The following is a 14,726-nucleotide window of genomic DNA, read 5'->3' as shown; positions in this document are numbered from 1 at the left end:
GTCACACTAATTATTTTTCTTGATTTCCTGTTTCCTTTTTTCCTCTTTTTTATTTATCTTAATTTTAACCTTATTATTTAAAAATGATAACAAATACAATACAACAAATACTTACATGAACAGATACAAACCGGTAGCGCATCTATTACAGTATTGTTCATCTAGTAGACAATCTTTGAAAATTTTACCTCGTCGTAGAACTTCGGTAAGTATAAGATTTGTAATTATAGCACAATGTAAGTGTTTAACATTCTTTACACGGAAGGTGATTTTTATTAATTATTTCAAAAGGTCTTGTTAAAAATATTTTAAATAATTTTTTTTGTAAATAAAATCATTTCATTATCATATATATTTTACTTTAATTACAAACTTTTAGTTCAAATAATTAAGATGCTGCTTGAAAAGTTTTTACCTACTTTTATCAAAAGTATTTCACAATCTAATAGAATATATTTAATGTTAAAAAATATATTAAGTTTATTACAAATCTAGATCCTAAGTCTCGATTAACAAAACCAAAACAGAAAATTTTTTTTCCTTCACAATCATTGACTGCATGTTTTTTAAAAATGAATCATTTTCAAGTTTACAGTGGAGCAAACTCACGTGGACATATAGCGTGAGATATTTAAAAAAAAATACCAATACACCTCATTTTCTAATTATTTTTACTAACAGTAGAATGATCGTTCAAAAACATACCAAATGCATTTAGGTATACATGCTTCCAAAAAGATTTTTTTAAAAGAAAGAAAATAATAAAAAGAAGAGAAAGAAACATTTGAACTTTCTTTCATATATCTAATTAACTTGTTCGTGTGTCTTCTCAAATTCAGAATTAGCGATGCTTCACTAAGTTTGAAGCCCTCTTGATTATGACTACATTGAAAAATATTTGGCATTTATTAAATTAATTAATTCATTATAAAAACTTTGAGTATTGATATTTAATTTTAAAACTAATTTACATAAAGCAACTAAAAAGAACATCACAGCATTAGTTTAAGCGAAGGAAAGTTTTCGGTAGATTTATTTCAGTTGATTACCTACTGAGTTAATTTAAAAAAAAAATCAATATATAATAAATAAATAAAAATTTTTTAGATGAAATTTATGATGCTATGTAGTTTTAATTCGTTATCGAAAAATATTAGAAGACATTAGAAAAGCGAAAATATTAAAAAAATATTATTAAACAAATAAGAGCGTAAAGAAAATATGATTGATAAAATGTAATATACTGAAGAATTCTTAAAGGATATGTGTATAATAAAATATACAGATATTCTTTAAGAATTCTTCAGTTCATAATATTAAAATGATTTTGAGATTTCTATTCAGCATTACTTAGGAAAAATCATTTTTGAATTATTTTTATGGACTTATTTTGAAACTGTTTACACCTTTTAATAAACTAACTGGGATGGCAATACCCATTCGATTGGAATACATTATTTGTATTGCATAATGGATTAAATGTATTTTAATTGAACAAAGAGCTGTTAAGAAATACTTTACTTCTTTGAATGAAACTTATTCATGCGAATTAAGTTCTTAAAATATCAAAAATATTGCATTATAATCGCTGAATTAAACGTAGCATTATAATTTTTAAAGTGATTGATTATTGATTCAATAAACTAATGCGTTGATTGTTTGATTGTAATAACATAATTTTTTTTATTGCGGAAAGATATTTTAACTTTAACAGCCGCCTTGTAGGTAAAGTGCAGATCATCTAAGTATTTTTCAAAATTCATAGGTAATTTGAGCAAAGCAATTTTCTGGAACTTTAACATATCATCCTAGTTAATTTGCACATTAGCCATATAATCTGTAGAATAAATGATTTCTGCACTTTACCCGTGAAAGTTTGACATTGGAGCCCATTTGAATACATCTTATCATTTAACTTATTTACATTTACTATTCTCTGATGAATTTTAAAAAAAAAATTAAATTAAAACTAAATAGTACCTTAACGAATTATTTGACATATATATTTTATTGTATATATTTGTATGTGGGTAGTTTCAATTATCAATTCATCGTAACAATTTAAAATTTTAATATCTTTGTCAATCTTTGCGAATTCTTTAAATGAAAGAATAATACTAAAATAAGTCGCGGGGAAATAATTATGGAATAAAACATATATGTCTCAATTGCTAGAAAATGTATTTTTGTGTCTAATAATTATAAATTACAATAATATTGGAAATTACAATTCACTTAACTTAAAAGGTCCGAATTCTTGACTTATGAAGACTGCTTTCATAAGAATGTCTCATGTATGAATTTTGTATTCTACTTAGAGCGTACTTGGAATATAATCAGCCGAATGAACGTTTTTCTTTAAATGGCTCTTTAAATATAATTCAATGCGATCAGCGAAATTTATCCAACAGAAAATAATGAAAAAAAATGGACATTTGCTTATAATTAATTTAAGTGAGATCATTTACACAAATCCATTGTATTTTTATTCCTACTAATTCATATTTGAATCTTTAATATCATAATGCAAACTCATAATTGATATAAACTTATTATTACTTGACAGAATATGTTTATGGGTTAAAGTAGCACATTTCCTGATAGTTAAAACGTTCAAATATGCGCTAAACAACAACCCGCCCTCACAAAAAATGTTCGATGGTTGTTAAATATTGCTTCTTCAATTCGAATTGCTAATTACACGAACATAATGAAAGGGAAATAGTGAATGAATTGTCGAGTAGGAGTTTTAAACGAAGCAGTGACCCATAAAAGCAATTTAGACATCGAAGACTTCGCACAACTCGCTGAGTCAGGAAGCCCCACACACTAGTGTGCTTTACTCCATCAGCAATTTCCAATCATTCTATTGACAGAAGTTATAAAGCAACAGCAGGAACACCTGTTGACACTTAAAGTGGCATGAAATCATTTTCTGAAAAGGAAGTTCGCTTTCAGAAGTAAAGCAAAAGGGCTTTCTGACTTGTGCTTCTAAAAAAAAAAAGAAAAAAATTGTTTTTATACTGTTTTGCTACCACTTTAATTTTAGATGAAAAAAATTTAAAAAAAAAAAACTGTTAAAAGAGTAAGGTTTTGAATGTAAGTTCAAAATTAGTGTTTAACTTTGTATGGTTTTCTCATTTGTCGATTACTACAGAAACAACGACTTTCTACTAAGAAACTGTTAAACTGTTTTCTTCCACAACATAGTTTGTCACGGAAGGAAGTAGTTACTAAATTCTATGCTTTCACTCGAAAACAGTTATTGAAATATTAAGTTTGAAAATTAAATATTCTAAGTATCGTTGACTTTTTCGTATTATCGTATAAGTTTTGATAAATTTTTTAATTGTTCTTGTAATTAGAATAATATTTTTACCAAAAAAGTTTTATTTTCGATGAACTTAACTCTCTATAACTTGTATAGTAATTTCACTCGGAAATGAACAATGTGCAAAGTAATAATAGTAATAATAATATTAAAATATCTTTATAATATTTAATCAAATGATCGGATTTTCACGTACTGAGAAGCAACCTTAAGGGTTAGTGGGTCTAACTTTAAATAAATTAATGCGGCGATATTTAAGCTATTACTATGAAGACGATATTGAGGTTAATTAATGAGGCAATAATTATAAATTAGCGCCAAAACATATTTTCTTCAAACCTCCATATCTTCTGTTCTTATTTTTGACGGATATTGAAAAAAATATCTAGGGGTAGCTGCAATCTAGAAAATATGGTCTCGATAATTTAGTCACAAAAATTTAGTCAAAAGTTTAAACGCATTTAAAAATGTTAAAGAAATGCAATTTTTTATTTTATTTTAAACACTGTATTGGATTACAAATCATTAGATCTAATACAGAGATCTTATGAATTAATAGTAAAAATGTTTTATGACATATGTCTTAAATATCAACTTATAGAAAAGGCTGAAGAATTTTTATGTCTGAGTGAGACAATAAGTGCCCAAGATGAAACAGATGTTGACAATTAAAATAGCATTACAAAAACCCGAAACTGCTTCAATAATTTAAAAATGTGGTGGAAGCGCTTAAATATGACTTAAGGATTAAAATTTAATTTGTATAAATTATTAATACTATCAGATTTTTTGTATGGTTCAGAGATATGGAAACTGACTGATAAACAAAATAAGAAATTAAATGTTTTTCAAAGTAAATGTTTGATGGTTATTGTGAATATTAGGCATAATTTTATTAAAAATTGGCATATTTTAGTTGGAATATGTATTTTAAAGTTAAATTATTTTAGGACTAACACCATCACCAATAAAATGTTATTACAGAAAACAAAAATAAAACCCATAGATGAATAAATTAGCAGAGGGTGCTTTACAGGCCATACGTTAAGAATGGATGGATATAGAATTCCTAGTGTCTCCCCTAACTGAGCATCAGAATTAAAACGACAGAGAGGATACTCAAAACAAACGTGGTGCAGGATGATGAAAAGAGAGTAGGATGAAGCAGGATGAACCAGTTGTGTACAAGAAAGTGTGGCTGTGACTGACAAAAGAGAGTGGAGAATATGACGGAGTTCTGTATACCACTAGGCATGAAAAGAGATAATAATGAGTATTTGACCGACTCTATATAAACGTTCGGTTTATCATTTGAAACAACATAGTTTAAAATAACGTAAAAATTTGTATAGGGTAAACCAACCAGTGAAGGAACATTTCATGCATATTGATTAAAAATAAGAATTTGAAAGTTTTTCTTTAGATTGATTGGTAACAATAGCTTACTGCCAAACAATAGGAAGTCATCTAGCAATGTTTTGGAATACCTGGTCAAATAGACTTCTCCGGAAAATTTTTTGACTTTGTTATTATCTCTGCAACACTTTGTTTCTTTGAAAAAATAATATGGTGAGTGTTTGTATTTATATGTTTGAAGTGGAATTAATTGCATGTAATAGTTTTATTTTTCTCACTGTAAAAAATAGAATTCAAAATCTAGTTACTGAAGTTATGTTTTATTTTTTTAAGCATCATAGCATAATAAAGTACTGAGATAAGGGGGTATTTATTCACAGGATCACCAAACGATGAAAAACTAGTGAAAGAACAAGTGCTCCTTTACTGGGTTTTTTTCTAAGTTAATGAAAATAAAAGATAAACTTTAATTTTCTTGTACCTTTAGTGATGTTCCGCATCAAAAGTATGTTAAAAATACGAAAAACAACTTCTAACCAGTGAGGGAACAGGCATGTTCCTTTACTGGGCATAGATTTCCCAGTGAATGAACAGTATGTGTTAATATGTTGACACTTTAATTTTCAATTCATGATTACAAAAAAAAGTTAACATTTTCCAAGTATTTATATGTTATAATTTCAAGAATAGGCTTGTTTTTAAATATTTGTATGGCTTATAAATTCATAAAGAGCATTAAAAAATAACCAAAATTAAGTGTTCCTTTACTGGGTGTTCATTCACTGGTAAGAGCTGTTCCTTCACTTGGTCTTCTTACTACTTGTTATTTGAACCTCCAAAACTTTAAAACAATATTATGTAAGTTCTCTACAATTTTTTTTACATAATTTGCAATTAGTAGCAAATATGTTGACACTGTCATTTAAGTAAAATTACGAATTTTGAAATTAATATGATTTTTAAAAGGCAAGCGAAGTTTAAGTGTTCCTTCACTGGTTAGTTTACCCTATATTGCAATTCGACTCAATAAGTAATGAATTAAATAATAATAATAATAAAAACCGATAAAATTTATATTTTGCATGAAATAATCTTTGAATAAGTTATAAGTTTAAGATGAGTTTTAGAATTGTATGCAAAACGATTTGGAATCCCATAATTAGCTTAAGAACTAAACGGGAAATACACGAGCAGTAAAAGTAACATTAATATGATATAAAGTTTCCAATGCTGTTTTCGCTAAACGATAAAGACAATATTTTCCAAATTGCGGTTATCCTCCCTAATTTCAGGGTTAAGAATCCAAATCCTTGGAAAATTGCCACGAGGAAGTGAAGATAAAGTACAAAGAGAAAGTAAGTTTTAGTCGTAACTTAAAATATCGTCTACATTGATCTATCAGTGTTTTGTGACCTCGTAAGGTAGTGGCGCTGAGAGTGCGTTTATGTAGTTTATGTTATTAAGGATGTTTTGAAACATCGTAGCTTTGTTCAAACCTTGTTTTTGGAATTACTTTGTTTATCTATCGTTAGTAAGACCAGTCGACAGCATCTAAACGATGCCACAAGAGAATGGATAGTTTTAAGACTCGAGGTTGGCCAATCACAGGCTACCTGTTGCAGGAACCACGGGGCTTCGAGAAATAAGGCGTCCACACTGTGGAGGCAGTTCGCAGAGACATGAATAGTGGTTGCCGACCTGATCAATGCGGCAAAGAGGCAGCAAAACTGGCTCAGCACCGTTCTTTGAGACTTCTAACGACAAAGGATTGGTCCGAGACAACGACGCAACTGTCCCACAACCTATATAGGGTAACAGAAATATACATTTCTAGTATAATAGTTGCCCAGAGACTTAATGCTGGTGACCAGCAGACCATCCATCCTGTAGTCTGCATTCCTTTAACTGTAAACCACAAAAAAGATCGTCTACCATGGTGCTAAGAATACCTGTCTTGGGCAGATGATTGGTGGATAGGAGCGAGTTCTCTTCAGTGATGAACTGTGATTCAGTCTGAACGCACACACTTGAGACGTGTTCTGATCTGGAAAGAATCCGGAAATTGATATAGGCCCTCTAACATTGTCGAAAGGGACCAATATGTTCAAGATGGTCTGCACAGGTATCATGACAGACGGGCATACTGGCATTCATGTAGTCAATAGTGGTACTCTAACAGATCAGAGGTACAGGACGAGACCATTGCAGGTGTAAGACTTACCCGTGGAGCATATGGATCAAATTTCTTTTCAACGAACGATATCTTCAGTCCACACAAGGTTAATTTGGTAGACGAATACCTCCGATAGGAAGGATATTCAACAATTGGGGTGGCCTGCGACGTTCCCTGACTTTAATCCCATCGAACGCGTATGGGATGCCCTCTGACGCTCAGTTGCTGCTCAATGACCATATCCGACGTCCATCGATGAGCTCCAGGTCATCTTGCGGCAAAGAATGGGTGTGGTTAGATGCGGACCCTGATAAACAGTATGAAACGTCGATGCGAGAGTTGTGTAGCTGTTAAAGACGATCATACACGCTATTAGACAGACAGGGGTTCGGTCAGCTGCTGAGCCAAAGAAATGACCAGTTTTCTTATTTAAGGTACAGGCTGTGCACATTTTTGCTTTCCCATATTATATTCCCATCTTATATAAGATGATCATCAGATTATATATGATTTCGGCCAGGTTTGGTTTCATTTGCTTTGTTCGTTTTTTTATTACAAAAAAAATTATTTGTCTCTTAAATTCTTTTCACCAGTGATCTTATTCATTTTACCCTTTATTTGGTAATTTTTACTTTTTGATGTTTATGCCTTTTACCCAATAGAAAAGTAACAATCTGTTTATCTTTCTATGGTTTATCTGAAATGGTAGTTTTTTTAAATGATTGACGAGTGTTAGGTGACGGTTAATTAATTATTTTCCAAATATATTTCTCAATTTTATCAAAGGGAAAATGAGCAGCCTAACTAATTTTTTCAAGTTTTCCAAAAAATACTAAATTCGTTCAAGCTGCATAAATTAAGCTATGGTGACCTTTTTAAGCATTCTTTAGGGTTGTTGTGGGATTTATTTATTCACATATATAAGTTGTATAAGGTAAATTTCTCCCTATTGTATTATAACCATGATTTTTTTCATTGTACTTTTGATCTAAGGATAGCATTTTAACGCACAAAAATGTGATCTTAGTGGTTTGAGGACTTAGTGGTCTTAAATATGCTAATTAATTAGCTATTTAATTTATGGAATAAATATACTTTTTTCAGTCAAATTTCAATTCTTGACTCTCAAAATGTAGTAGGTTTGCTGCAATTTTTCATTATGGTATCAGTAGCTTTGTCAGAAGGGTGGCCGAAAATTTAAACCCCTAATTGATATTTTTACTTTAGGCGTGTTTCCTATATTTCTTGAGTGTTTTAAGTAGGTCCCCAATTTTTTTGCACACAATTGATACCTGCAAGTAGGTGAATCGTAACATTTATCGATTCAGATGCCAATCATGTTCGATACACATTCGTGTAGTCACTTACAGGTATTTTAATCAAATCTGATTTAAATAATTTTGTTAGGCATAATCATTTTACTTCTTCTCGGGTTGCAAGCTCTTCATCGTAAAACTTGTTGACCCAAGGACGTAAACATGAATTTTTTTGCAATTATTTATTATTTTTTATTTATCAGTGATTGAAAATTTGTAAAAATTTTTTAATTTTAGTCAACTATATTTATTTTTAGATCACTTTAATCAACGTAATTTAAAACAGGAAAATCTAAAATTTGAAAAGAATTAATCGAAAAGGTCTTGAAAAGTAAACATTTAAAAAAATCTATTCTTTATGGCAAAAAACTGATATTAAAATTAAGGGATCCAACAGACGACTACATTCCCCTGACGAAACTTTTAAGACTATATTTTACATTTTGTGCCTACCCCTATTATTCTGCGATTCATAATGAGTTTGAATCTTTCGAAAAAAAGGTATGTTTATTCAGAAAAAGCATGTTTTTGTGTCTATTTTCCTAACTTTATGCAACACCTGGACTAATGTATTAAAAGAATTAATTAGAAATTAATACTTATTTATTTATTTTTTATTATTAGATTTTTTAGTTAATCAAAGTATGAAAAAAAATTATTTTTGCTTAGCATATAAACGCGATTCATTTAAGAATTTTATTAAATTTTTAGGGAATGTGTTTAAAAAAAATTTTGTGTAATCAGCATAAGCAAAAAGACGACTTGAATTTGATACGAATTTAAAGTTATAAAGACGTAATTATGATTTATCTCAACTATTAATAAAAATCCGTAGCGTTGCATGTTGCATTAAAAAACAAGTAAGAAAAAGAATAATGGTAAAGCATACAGCACGAAAATTTAAATTTATTTCCTTGTAATTAACTCCGCAGCCATAAAATATAGATATAACTATAGATATAACAATGAAGCAGTAGATTTTAATAAGATCTATATAGAAGTTTGAATAATTAAAAGGAAAGGCAGTCGCTTTAAAGAAGCCTTCGTGTCCAATAGAATAATTAATTCTATTCAGATATCAGGCACTTATACGATTTTCCGCAGATAAATTAAATTATTCCAATTAGGTAAGGAAAAATAAACATATTTTTAAATTTTATTTATTGAAAACAATTAATAGATGCGTTATATTTTTCCTCATTTTAATAGTGATTGCAAACTAATTTAACAGATAAAATAAGTTTTCGCTTTACTTTTAAACTTATAACTATTATTTATAGTTAGCATTAGACGAAACAAATATACTTTTGAATGTTACATAGACATATTTTTCACGATATAATCCTTGAATACTCATTCTACAATGCTCGATGCACATGGAATATAAAAAATATGATTACTTCTTAAATTGTTCGCTTACATTGTAACTCATTGTTATTGCTTTTAAATTTTGCTCTGTAAATATACTTTTTTCAATACCTTTCATTTCCAATACTTTTAAATTTAAATTTTCAGTTCATTCTCAAATTCTGTGAATTTTTAACTTAATAGATCAAAAGTTAGTTTTTTTAAAGTTGTTTGCTTCTTTTCCATGATTGTACAGCCGCATCATTTAATCAATTTTCATCAGCCAAATTTTTTTTTCAGGGCTTGAATCTACCTTAGGAAAATACTCCATTGAATACGGTTCTTGCTCGAATAATTGTTTTTATTCATGTAGATCCATAGTATCAGATAAATAGGTAAATGAAGTAAAAGTTAGTTAAAATTAACATTTATTTAACTATGTTTTTAGAAAAGAAAATAATTTTACTATAGTTTTTATAGAAAAAGAAAGTAAATTTCAACAAGAATAATTTTAAGAAGCTATGATATATTTTAAAAAAGCATGAGAAATTTTAAATAATTTTTATTCTTAACAATTTATTAAAAAAAGTTTTCTAATTTTATTGATTTATTTGTCTTTAATATTTAATATAAATTATTTAAAAATGCCACGTTGTCCAAAAAACAAAATGTTTTCAACAATTAAAAGATACTAGGAGGCTCCGCCCCCTGCTCGCTAACGCTCGCCATCCCCCGAGAATTGCTACGCAATCCTATGTGGTTCACGCCGTGAACCATGGCTCGCTGCGCTCGCTCGCCAATGAACACAATGTTCTAGCACACAGACATAATATATTATCATCAAAGACATAGTATATTATCATCAAAGACATAGTATTGTACTTATGTAGAAGAATTCTACCAATGTTCTTATTGGCTTTTAAAAAAGTATATTAGCTATTTAGACCATTAATATCTTAATAATTAATAATAATTTTAGATATAATTAACCATTTATATCTAGCATTTTTCAAAAACGTAAGGTAATGGCTCTTCGTAAGGTAATGGGCATTGGAGAGTGCTGGACACTGGAAATTTTTCATATGTCGAAGGGAATGGAGGAAATATTGTGGTGTCAACACTAGGACTCGACATCCAGTTCTGCTGGTCATGAGATTGGCAGATAAGCCCACTCGGTTATGATATGTACGCAGTTGCAAAGAACTAAGTAGCTTCATTAGGTGGTTCTAGTTGGTGAGATAAGATTCTGGTTGTTTAACCGTATTAGGTGAAAGCAAGTAATAAACAGTTTTTCTCAATCTTAACAGTTTGATTACCATTTTATTTATGGGTATTTGAATGTTTTGATTAAGTATGGTAAAATAACAATTCAATAAATTGTTATTTAACCATTTTTTCCGAGAAGTTTCTAAGAGTGAAGAATATGTTTCGTCCCCCCCCCCCAAAAAAAACACTGAAACTGAAAATTATACATATGTTACCACTGAAGCTCATAAGCCGTTACTATGCACATTACCCAGTTAATCTGCAACTAGGTGGATCCGTTAAATTGCGGAATTAAAATTTTTCCGCAATTTATCTAAGAAATGTGGGCATTAGTGACCTTCAAACCGTTAATGTCTAAAAATTTGCTTTGCTCAAACTAATTTGTAAACAAATTTGCTAATAATCGCACTAATTTGTTATAGTGTTAAATAAATGTTGTTTGACAGAAGTTGTACCTCCTAATATTAATCAAATCCCTTAAACAAATCCGGTGCGAAAAAGTGCTCCTGTTCAATGAGAAGTACTTAATTGGGTATACTATAGCCTACGTCACAGGTCGTGTTATTCCTACTAAATTTAACTAGTAAACAGCATTTTCTGCGAACCTGATTTCTAGCAACAAGTAAACATTAAATGAAGTGTGTTGTTATAAATCGCTACTCGGCAGGTTGGAATTGTATTAGTCTAGTTCCTCTTGAAATAACTTATTTTGTTATTTTATCTAAGTTTATGAATTTAGTAAACATATTTAAAACTCAGCTTATAAATAAAACTAAAAGGTAAATGTTATTCCTAGTAAAATTTTCGAAGTTGAAGTAGTTGTGTTTTTTTCATATTATACCCAATTCTAAATATAAATAAATAATAATCTATATTATATAAAACGCTAATGCGTATGTATCAATAAAACCGATGATATTTCTTTTCTCGCGTTGGCAACAGTTTTCATTTTTAATTGATAGGCTTCGGCGTGCAAGAGCACGTAGTGAGCATCATATGGCTAATCTATATTATATAAAACGCTAATACGTTTTAATTGATAGGCTTCGGCGCGCAAGAGCACGTAGTGAGCATCATATGTCTAATCGGGTGAATTCTCACCGAATTATCAAAAAAATTCTCACAAAATTATCTTCATCGAAGCCGATGCTTTACATCCGGCGTTCAGTACTATTTCATATTGTTTTACAACACATGGTTTTAGCCCTCTGGTGGGAAAGACTTTAAAACAAAACTTACAACAGTTACTTTTCTCAACAACTGAAATTTAGAATAGTGTGATTAAGAAAAATATGTGAACTGTTTGCAATTTCAAATTAATATTGAAATGCACAGGTTTAGAATTTTCTACAGTGAAAAGTTTTCGGAACTTCAGTGTTCAAAAAAGTATACAAAAGCTGGACGTTAAGAACGTATCCAATGAGCGAGCAAAACGAGCATCGGATTGCGAAGCAATCCGAAATGAACTGCAAAAGCAGTTCCGGGGGTTGGCGAGCGGCAGCGAGCAGGGGGCGTAGCCTCCTAGTTTTTATAATAATTGTTAAATTTTTTAAGTATTGCCTTATTTTCACTATAATTATGTCTTGCATTTCTGTTTAATTCACTTCCCGAGTAGAAATGAATTTAATGACAAACATACTTTCTTTAAAAATAATTCTTCGAAATGTTATTATGTCCCGCAATGAAGCGCTTCTGAAATTTTCATATGAATGAGCATTTCCATAACTAATTTAAGAGATTGTAAAATATTGTGAGATGGAAAGCAATTCAATTGTAATAAACATGTCAAGTTAAAAATAAATGCATGGTAATTGTTTTCACAAGGCTTTTTTTTAGGTATTAAAAGAAAAAAATGAAGTGATAAGTGAAGATGATGAATAGTTTTAACAAACTGCATCCCGAATTTAAAAGAACATGTCCTACTTTTTTAAATTTTCCAATAACTAAATAATTAAAGCTACATAGAAATTTCAGTTGGAACAACAAAATTCGCCACATAATAAGTCACAGATAGAATATTTTTGATACAATCATTTGATGTTCTGCTTACTTAAAATAAAACACGTTATTCTGTACTAAAAGTTAAATACAAACCTTTTAGATTTATATAAATGAAATACAAGTTGTGTCCACTAAATAGCATAAATTACTTATAATTCTGGTACAACACTGTTAGAAAGTTCTTTGAAAAAATGGTTAAATAACAATTTATTTAACTGTTATTTTACCACATTCAACTAAAACAATCAAATAACAAAAAAATGTTATTCAAACTATTAACTATGAGAAAAATAGTTTATTCACTGTTTTCACCTAATACAGTTGCACAATCAGAATATAAAACCACTTTTCCCTGCAACTGTCTGACTGCAACAGAAAGGGATAATCTGCTGATCTCATGACGGGCTGAGCGGAGGTTCGAAGTCTAGCGTTGACATCACTTCAACACACGAAGAGTTTCCAAAATCTTTCTCTTCCTAATTGGGGACCCTGGACTGTTCGAAAAGGAAACTCTATGCATAGATGGCTGCACCACAGAGTAGCAACATAAAAAAATCAAATTTTTCCTAACTTTCACGATAACCACGCACCACCAGAAAAAATTAAGTCACAATCCTCGGTGAATTTATCTAAACACAACTCAACCTCAATTTTATTCTAATGTCCATTGCCTAACGAAAAGTCTGGCATAACTCCAAGTTTTCTAGCCATACCAGTTGTTAACGGTTTCAAAACCGTGAAGGTAAGAATTGTTCCTTACCATAAACTTCACGGTTTATTGAATGGATAGACTGCTACCGGTTATTTTACAATGAAAATTCTAACAGTGCAGCTTAATGGAAGAGTTAAATACCAAAAGGTAGATCTTTATTTTCTCTTAAGCGAGGGCAAAAGTAGCAACATTTAGTTTTGAAATTATTACAAAATTGCATCTATTAATTATAATTTAATTATTAAGCAGTGTAATTTACGTTTAAGTTTGTAACTTTACGTTTCTTTTAAGTATGGGCAAAAAGAAAGTATAATTAAATCCTCTGTAGTACGTTAAATTAAGTGTGCTTTTAGCTCCATGATTAACACCGACAATTTCGGTAATTTTTATTGAAGCGCTTTGATAATGATTGTGGTTTAATTAACCATGAAAGATAGTGTTATAATATGTGATAAAAATTTGTAAATGTAGCAAAATATGGTAATTTTATCATTTCTTAGAACATGGCATAAGAACCATTTATTCGGTTAAATTTACTTTTCAGATTTGTATTCTCTTCTAAATGTTTTAATAATAAGAACTAAAATTATGAAAACCAGAATTTTCGGTTAACCAATATCATACGAAAGCGAAAATTACCAAATGAATGGTTTACAAATACCGTCAATTGTTGCAAATTGCAGGAATCTTGAGCACGAATTCAATTTCGACAATGCCGAAATTATTTCCACCTCATTCACATCAATTCATTTTGATGTTCTGAAATCTTGCTTTATTCATACGAGCGCTGATTCCCTTGCTAACGACATTAGTCACTTTCCATATCACTTGGAAATACATTTTTTCTTGATTTGCTCCTCTCGGCTACTGTGATTTTTCTTGTTCCATTTTTCATCTTTTTCCCTCTCGGCTACTGTGGTTTTTCTAGTTATTTTTGTCATCTTTATTTTTCAATTTTTCGTTGGCAACTTTTTGGTTTTTGCAAATCGCTTTTGTTTCTTCTCTTTCACGGCTGGCAAGTCTTTAAAATATTCTCTTGTTTTTGAGGCGCTTGAAACATGTCGATTGCTATTTGCTATTTATTATTATTTTATTATATTATTATTATTTATTATATTATTATTATTTATTATATTATTATTATTTTATTATATTGTTGTTATTATTTTATTATATTGTTGTTATTATTTTATTATATTATTATTATTTTATTACATTATTATT

Source organism: Parasteatoda tepidariorum, chromosome 3, assembly GCF_043381705.1.
Source record: "Parasteatoda tepidariorum isolate YZ-2023 chromosome 3, CAS_Ptep_4.0, whole genome shotgun sequence".
Taxonomy (NCBI): domain Eukaryota; kingdom Metazoa; phylum Arthropoda; class Arachnida; order Araneae; family Theridiidae; genus Parasteatoda; species Parasteatoda tepidariorum.
Note: the sequence above shows the minus strand (reverse complement) of the source record.